Source organism: Momordica charantia (genome assembly GCF_013281855.1).
Source record: "Momordica charantia cultivar OHB3-1 chromosome 11 unlocalized genomic scaffold, Mcharantia_2.0 BLBB01000011.1, whole genome shotgun sequence".
In the NCBI taxonomy this organism is placed as follows: domain Eukaryota; kingdom Viridiplantae; phylum Streptophyta; class Magnoliopsida; order Cucurbitales; family Cucurbitaceae; genus Momordica; species Momordica charantia.
This window is the reverse complement of record NW_028275159.1, coordinates 18,529,238-18,537,418: the sequence shown is the minus strand read 5'-3', so window position 1 is coordinate 18,537,418 and position 8,181 is coordinate 18,529,238.

The following is an 8,181-nucleotide window of genomic DNA, read 5'->3' as shown; positions in this document are numbered from 1 at the left end:
GAGGGTCGTCCTTCTTTTTATTGCCTCGGAGGGCCGACCAGGAAGGACGACGGTTGGAGGTGGTAGGGACGTCGAACGCAGTACGGTTGGACAAAGAGAGGTGTGTTCCTGATAGTGTAGGGTCGCTCTACTGCCTGCGTCGTCTGACATGTCACCCAAGGCCACGGGATGCGCCCATCAAACCAACCACGGCCGCCAGCTGTGGTCACGTACGGGGCGTAACCGTTTGTAGTCCTTCGTCCCGTCGTGAGCAGACAAGTCTTCTGCTCAGCAACACCCTTCCTGAGAATGTGGTTCTCAATGGGCGCATGTTGTGGAGGGAAGAACGCGTGTCCTGTTCGGATGCTACCCATAACATATTTCATTATTTAAAAAAATCAATTAGCCATTATTGCAATACTTCATAGATTTGGCCATTTTTTAAAACACGAATTTTGGTCATTCCCGTGGTTGTCCCTTGATATATTTTTGTGTTGTTTGACCATACTTTTTTGTTTTCTTCCATTTATTTTTCATTTGTATTAAGTTTTTTTTTCCATTTGTTTTTTGAGGTTCTTTTGATTTTTCTCCTTATAAGATTTGGAAATTAGAGGAAATTTCATGAAATCGAGGAGATGAAGCTTTCGAGATTACATTTATATTTACTTTGTAGTCAAAATTTACCTTCTATTGTATTTGATTTTCTATACTAGACCGATTGTAAAAATTATTTTTGTTTAATATAAATCGAAGTTAATATGATAATTTCGAATACGTGTTTATGAAGTTTGATTTAAATTTTTTTGAAGAAGTGACAAGGTTTAAGAAGAAAAAAGAGGAAGAAACAAGAATAAAAAAAATGAAAGAAAAAAGTCATGCAGAAAATTGTTAAATCTGTTATCTATGGCGACGAAATTCATTTTTTCGTTGCAAAATGTCTTTCGCGACGAATTTCAAATTTTGTGTCATACGCGCCTTTGGCGACGAAATGATTTCGTCGTGATATACTTTTGGCGATGAAAATAATTTCGTCGCTAAATTCGTTGCAAAAGACCTTTGACAACGCAATATGAGATTTTGTCGCTAAAGGTCTATCGCGACATGGCTATGCCGATGAACTTGGTGACAAAAAAAAATTTATCATCGGCAAAGAGTTTTGTCTACGAAATATTGACCTTTGGCAACAATTTTATGCATCGGGAAAAATCGAATTTCTTGTAATGTAGGGTGGTGCAAACATCCCTATATTTCACTTTCATCATGGGTACCCAAGTTTAATCCCACAATAAACATTTTTGTAATGTTTTCTTGAACAAAAGATATATTTCCTACCTATTAAATATTTTATAATTTTATTATTTATTTAAGTTGTTTTATTTTCTTAAACAAAAAAATATTTTGATTTTATAAATTTAAAATATTTTGAAAATTTATTCTTTATTTATTGCTAATAATTTATACTTTTATATTTGTTGGGATTGGTGGAGCCACATCAATGTCGAAATGAGTAGGACGAAGCATGAATGGAGAAAGGAAGAAGCGAGGTGTACAAGCCATTTTTGGTCGAAGAAGCAGCGCCGCGACGCTGTCACGAAGGTGAGCGCAGACGTTTTCTGTTCGTAGCGCCATGGCACTTTAGTGATGTTATAAAAGCTGCAGTTTTGAATTTAAGGACTTTTAGAGTTGAAATTTTAGAGGGTTTTGTGGCATTTTAAAGGCGATAGCGAGACGATGTTGGCTGTAGAGGGCCAGACTAAGGTTGACATTATTTTGGGTAGTTAGACTTTATTTATTGTGAGTTTTTCATTTCTGTACCTAAGTATAGTGTCTTAGAATACTTAGAAGTTAGAGAGCTTTTGGTCGGGACTGAGCCCCGGGTCGGGACCGAGCATCGGGTCGGGACCGAGCACTGGGTCCGGACCGAGCCCCTCGTGGCCCAGCGGGCTTCCCTCCGGTCGTAACCTGTAGCTCGACTATCGATTCCCGTTGCATAATAGTTGCCCCCTACTCCCAATGCGATGCTTTCGATCTCATTGGGAGTATAGCTTTTGTAGTGACTTATCTTGTCATGTAGGCCCGCGATCCAGGAGAATGCAAGTTTTTCCGGGGTTCGCACCGAGAATGTTTCGGTCTAACAGTCAAGGATCGTGGCCCGAGCCGATTGAGTTGTCGAATCATTGTGGGGCTCATGGCACCCTAGTCGCAGTGCGCCGGTCTTATCTTCACGAGACACAGAAAAGTGTATGTCGATTTCGAATGGACCTCCTCGGATGATGGGTCATCGTCGCATCCTTCGTCAGAATCTCACCCGACTCTTACGGCGAGGGACCTGCGTCGCTTGTGTTCAAAATACCGTATCCCGAACTTGGTTAGCCTTTGTCTTCCGAATCTGGAAGAGAGTATTGATGGCTTTTATCCCGGTGAAGTAGTATTTTATGCCGCGATGTTCCAATTTGGAGTTCGCCTACCGTTGCCTCTTTTCCTTCAAAACTTTTTAGCTTTTAATCAAGTAGTTCCTTCCCAAATCGTCCCGAATGGGTGTCTACTTTGATCAGTTTCTTTATTTTGTGGTCGTACCTCGGGGGCGAGCAGCCTCTAACCGCCGTGGATTTTATGTCGCTTTATCACTACGTTGCTCGTATTTCTTTTCTTTGGAATTATCAATTAACCCTCTTACCAATCACTTATTGGCTTACGGCTCTAACTCTGATGGAGTTTTGTTGCTTTCATTTCCGTAGGTTTCTAACCCGTTGGCCATAGCCAATGGTTTTACACCCGCTGTCGTTTTTGGCCTTTTACTCCATCTCATGTTTTAACCGTGCTAGGTCAATCGACCCGCTTCTGGTTTGGCCGTGTTGAGATTGTTTAATTGTTCTTTCCAAATGTGTCGATTAAAGTAGATTCGTGCTCCGTCGCCCGTGGTCGGCATCGAGTGGTGGTCGGACCCGAGCCCTGGTCAGTCGAAAATAAGGCCTATTGGAAAAAATAGGTTATCTTATAAAACTGCCAATTAATGTAGATTGGTGCCCATTCGCACTTGGTCGACGCCGAACAGTGATCGGACCCGAGCAGTGGTCGGCCCCGAGCCTTGCTCGGCCTGCTCGGCTAGAGCTGGTTTTACCGTCGTCGTGTAAAGTTGAGCCCTATTGCCCCATACTCTCAAGGTAGTGTATTGTCGATATCTCTTGAGAGTACGCTTGTAGACGAGGCAAGGTGTTTTATCAAAGTCGCTCGGTATCTCGTTTTGGATTTAGAAGACATAGTTGACAGAGAACCAAACAAATGGATACTTTATTGAATAAAAGAACTAATAATTAGAAATCTTGCTAAAAGTAGAGAAACAAAAACAACCACATTTGAAGGAAGAAAGGAAAGGTCAACAGCCCCCCTTTGTAGAAGTCTTGTCGTTGCCCCTCATTGAGGTATAGTAGCATTCCCGCGACACTCGTTGTTCTCCTTTAATCTCTCCCTCTTTTGGTCGGTTCGCTTTCTGTCTGACTCCTTTTTTGAGTAAAAGAACTCATCAGCGCTCATGTACCTCTGAGCTCGGCTCAGCGCCTCCGAGAAGGTACTCGGTGTTTTCTTTCCGAACGAAAATGACAAATACTCATCCCTGACGCCGGACATGAAGGCCAACAGAGATACAGCGTCTGTAAGGCCTTCTACCTGCAGCTTCTCCTCGTTGAACCGAGCTACATAGTCGTGTAGACTCTCTGCCGTCCTCTGTTTAATAGTTAAAAGATAAGCCACAGGTCGGCTCCAACACCGTCCCCCTACAAACTAGGTCACGAATGCTCTGGCCAAGCTCTTGAAACTCGATATTGACCCTCGTTTTAATTGTCTGAACCATATTCTGCCTGACCCGTTTAATGTAGTCGAGAATACCCGGCACCTGACTGCCTCCGACACTCCGTAGATATCTATCCATTCCCGATAAGCATCTAGATGGTTCACTGGGTCGGTCGTCCCGTCGAATTGTTTCACCGTGGGTAGCTTAAATTTTGGAGGGATCTTCTCTCTCATGATCTCCTCCGTGAATGGTGAGTCGGCTTGATCCAGTAGTTCTTCGAGGTCGAATCCCTTCTCCTTTTGGTTATGTCGCTCCTCTGAAGACTCTGGCCGATCTGTCAGTTTGCCTTTGTCGAGACTTATCGGCTCAGAGTTTCTGTTATCCTGGTTGCTCTTACCCCCGTTTGGTGCCGGGGATTTATGTTGCTTTTTTATCTTTTGGGAGTCGAAAATCAGGGTTCGTCGCCTGGTATTTCCACCTATCCGCAACTTGCTCCCTGCATTGTTTATTGATTCCTCGGTCTCGCTTTGCGTTGGGCCCTTCCCCTTTCTCGGGTCTCTGACAAGGGGTACCTCGTCGGACTCTTGTCACTCGAATTGTCGAAGGACTTGGGTCATGCATTGCAGCATGCCCTCTACCTTGTCTTCCAAGACCGCGAACTGCTTTTGGAGTGGCTCAGGGGTCGTTAGTGCATGCACCTCGGGCAACCCCTCCTGACGTTCCGGGTTTGACTGGCTGGTCCCATCCTCGGGTCCTCCAACCTGGGGGTCGTCCAAGTTCAGCCTCCTCTTGGCAGAGCAGTTATTATCAGAGCGTCGTGGACTCCTTTCTAGTGTCATGTTGCTCAACTGGATGCTTTAAATCGTCCCCACAGACGACACCAATTGTTGATGCGTGGATTTTTGTCCTCTGATTCTCCTCCTCGCACCCATGAAACTTGTTGATTCGGGACTAGTACCTGCAAAACCAAATCGAGCTAAACCGGTGTGATTCTAGTCATACGGGCTCTGATGCTTAAGTTAGCAAGAGAATAACGTAAATGTAGTCAACTTTTAGATGCCCCTACCTCTAAGGCTGGATCGCTACTTATAGCGTGAAGTTGTTCCAGAACTTTCCGTAGCTAACCCTAACTCACCGTTGCAGGGCCTAGGCGAAACCATCTATCGAAGATGGGGAATCATTGGCTGGGTCGCGGGCCGAGCACCAAGTCGGGACCGAGCACCGGGTCGGGACCGAGCCCCTGGTCGAGACCGAGCATCGGGTCGGACCGAGCACCCGGTCCGGACCGAGCCCTTCGTGGCCCAGCGGGCTTCCCTCCGGTCGTAACCTGTAGCTCGACTATCGATTCCCGTTGCATAACATTGGGTGAACCAGTATAAATTCTCTTTGTCATTGTTGTTTTTCCTCTTTAATCTCTTATCGTGTACAATTGGCTTTGCTTTACTAGATATAACTATGGAAGGGAAATTGTGTAGACTTTAATTTCCCTACAAGTGGTATTAGAGCGAAGGTTACAATATCATGACTTCCAATCAAAAGTCACATAACTACTTCGAGGGGGTTTTGAGATTTCATTGGGAAACTGTGTTTTGGAAGATGCAAGTCACAGATCTTCTTACCTACAATAAGATACACAAAACCTTATTGGAATGAGAGATTGTGATAACCAATAAAGAATGGATAGAGATGGATGAGCAACTGGTAGCAATCATTAGGATGTGCTTGTCAATGAATGTTGCGAGCCTTGTGACGAGTCAGAAAATGGCCGGGACTGATGAAGCCTTTGACAAATAGGTATGAAAAACCTTCTGCCACAAGCAAAGTATATCTCATTATAAGATACTTCAACATCGACATGGAGGAGGGTACATCAATGAACTCCCACATAAATAAAGTCACTAATCTAATTAATAAGTTGGAGTCAATGAAGATCGCTTTTTCAGAAGATTTGAAGGCTATTAAGTCATCTTTGCAAGACAGTTGGGAGACGATGAAGGCAGCAGTGTCAAATTCGTTGGGGGACAAAGTTTGAAATTTTCAAATATTTGTGATGCTACAATTCTGAGGAGATACAAAGGAAAGAAAGTGGAAAGAATTTTGCATCTACTTCTAGGTTGGAGAGTAATTTAGAATTAGCATTGATAGCTTAGAGTAATGGCAAAGGGAAGGACAACTATAGGGTTAAATAACATAATTGCAGCCAGAGAAGTGGGAGCAGCAGTAGAGATGTGGAAATATTTTTATTGCCACAAAAATGGACATCCAAATATTTTGTAGGAAGCTCAAGGAGGATCAAGAAAAGGAAGACTCTACAAACTACTTTACAGCTGAGGTGTTGCTAGCTAGTGTGGAGTTGAACACAACATCTGTAGATCAAGTATTAGAATGGGTAATGGAAAGTGAAGCCTCAGTACTCATTGCTTTAGATAGACATTTATTCACATCTTTCACCGCATGGAGTTTTTGGTGTGGTGACAACGAGAAACAAAAGTCTCTCCAAGATCAGAGGCATTAGAGAGATTGATCTGAAGATAGACAGTTGGAATTAAGATAGTTTTGAGGGACGTCACGTATGTGCCCAGTTTCAGGAGGAATATGATATATGCAGGGAAACTTGATGGATAAGGCTATATAAGTGAATTTGCAGAAAATAGGTGGAAACTTATGAGGGGATCTGAGGTAGTGGCAGTGGGCCACAAAGAAGCTTTGATGTATGTGTCAAAATTTTAAGTTGTTTGGGGATCATAGAGACAAAATATGCACAGGGCAGTAGATGGTTCAGGGGAGACTTGAAAGGATCAACAACAGTGAAAGCCAAAACAGAAGAAAATCTGCCACCAGTTTATGTACAACAGTTGGGAAGTAGAAAGAGAGAGGAGAAAGGGGAATAGCTCAGTAAGATGTTCAATAGGCTGTCAGTTTCTTGCCCCTATTGTTAGACGGTTCAACGAGCTAATGACGTCGCATATGTGAAAAAGTGTATTTAAGCAAAAGACTACAGTGGGTACTGAAGTAAAGAGCGAAGTCTCTAGGGTGGCAACAGACTTGGGTGGGAGTGCCAAGTCATCAGAGGGGAAATCTTTCTTCATAGGTTTGTTGGGTTCGATCGAGGAAGGAAGTATTAGGGACCACTTAGATCGAGTAGGAGCATGTGGCCGTGTTTCTAACGTTTGGGAGACAAGACCACGTAGAATTGCTCAGTCTTAGGGGAATCACAAAAGGAGCTTAGATGGGCCGAGTAGATGAAAATCAACTGTTGATGGTGTAATCAGAACTGAGCCATCGCGGGGTTACCAATATTAGTGGCACAACTTTGTTGCAGTAGGAGGCTAGATCATCTCTTTGTCTCCAAGTTGGAGATTTTATGGATTGGTGGAGCCATATACACGTCAGAATGAGTCGGGATCGAGTCGGGACAAAGCAGGAACAAAGAAAGGAAGAATCGGGGCACTGCAAGACATTTTAACTGAGGAATAGTGCCACGACACTAAGTTAGAGGGCTTTTGTTGGGACCTCTAGAGGATGAATATATGTGGGAGATATTTTGAGTGCTTGGACCAATTCTAATATAGTGGAACCCACATCTTAGTGGAAGACTGGACGTAGACATTTTTTGGTGAACTAGTATAAATTCTCTTTGTCATTATTGTTTTTTCCCTATATTCTCTTATTGTGTGTGATTGGTTTTGTTTTACTCGATATAACAGTGGAAGGAGGGATTGTGTGGACTTTAATTTTCCAACAATATCAAAGAAAATTGTATTGTAAATTATATTTTTTAATGAATTATATTCTTCGAGCATATATGATATCTTTTTATATTATATCTATTAAATTATATTTTAAATAAAAGAAAAAGCCATCTTTTTATATTATATCTATTAAATTATATTTTAAATAAAAGAAAAAGCCAATTTGAGTTAAGGTATTATCCTGGTCAACAAGTTGAATGGTTATCAAACATTTTATACTTCAAAAGGGATTGTTGGATTAAGAGCTACCCACTTGGTATGATTGGGCTTGGAAGTACCAACCCGTTGTCCTTTTTGTGAAACCAGCCTCGGGATTGTTGGATTAAGAGCTACCCACTTGGTATGATTGGGCTTGGAAGTACCAACCCGTTGTCCTTTGTGAAACCAGCCTCACGCAGTTCCCACTAATCAAAAGGCAAAGAATTATGGGCTTACGCTCATAACACAAAGCCCACTCCCCAGTTGAAATGGGGAGCAATAGACCTTTTCCAAGACCCAGCCAAGCAAGAAGGACCAATCTCCAACCACTTTGATGCCCCCACTTGGGTTACAAGCCCTCACTAGAATGCTCGGCGATTGTTTGCTCCCACATGTGCGTATATAAAGAAATATTTAGTTTCAATTTCTTTCTATGTGGGACAAAGTGATCAACAATGGAAA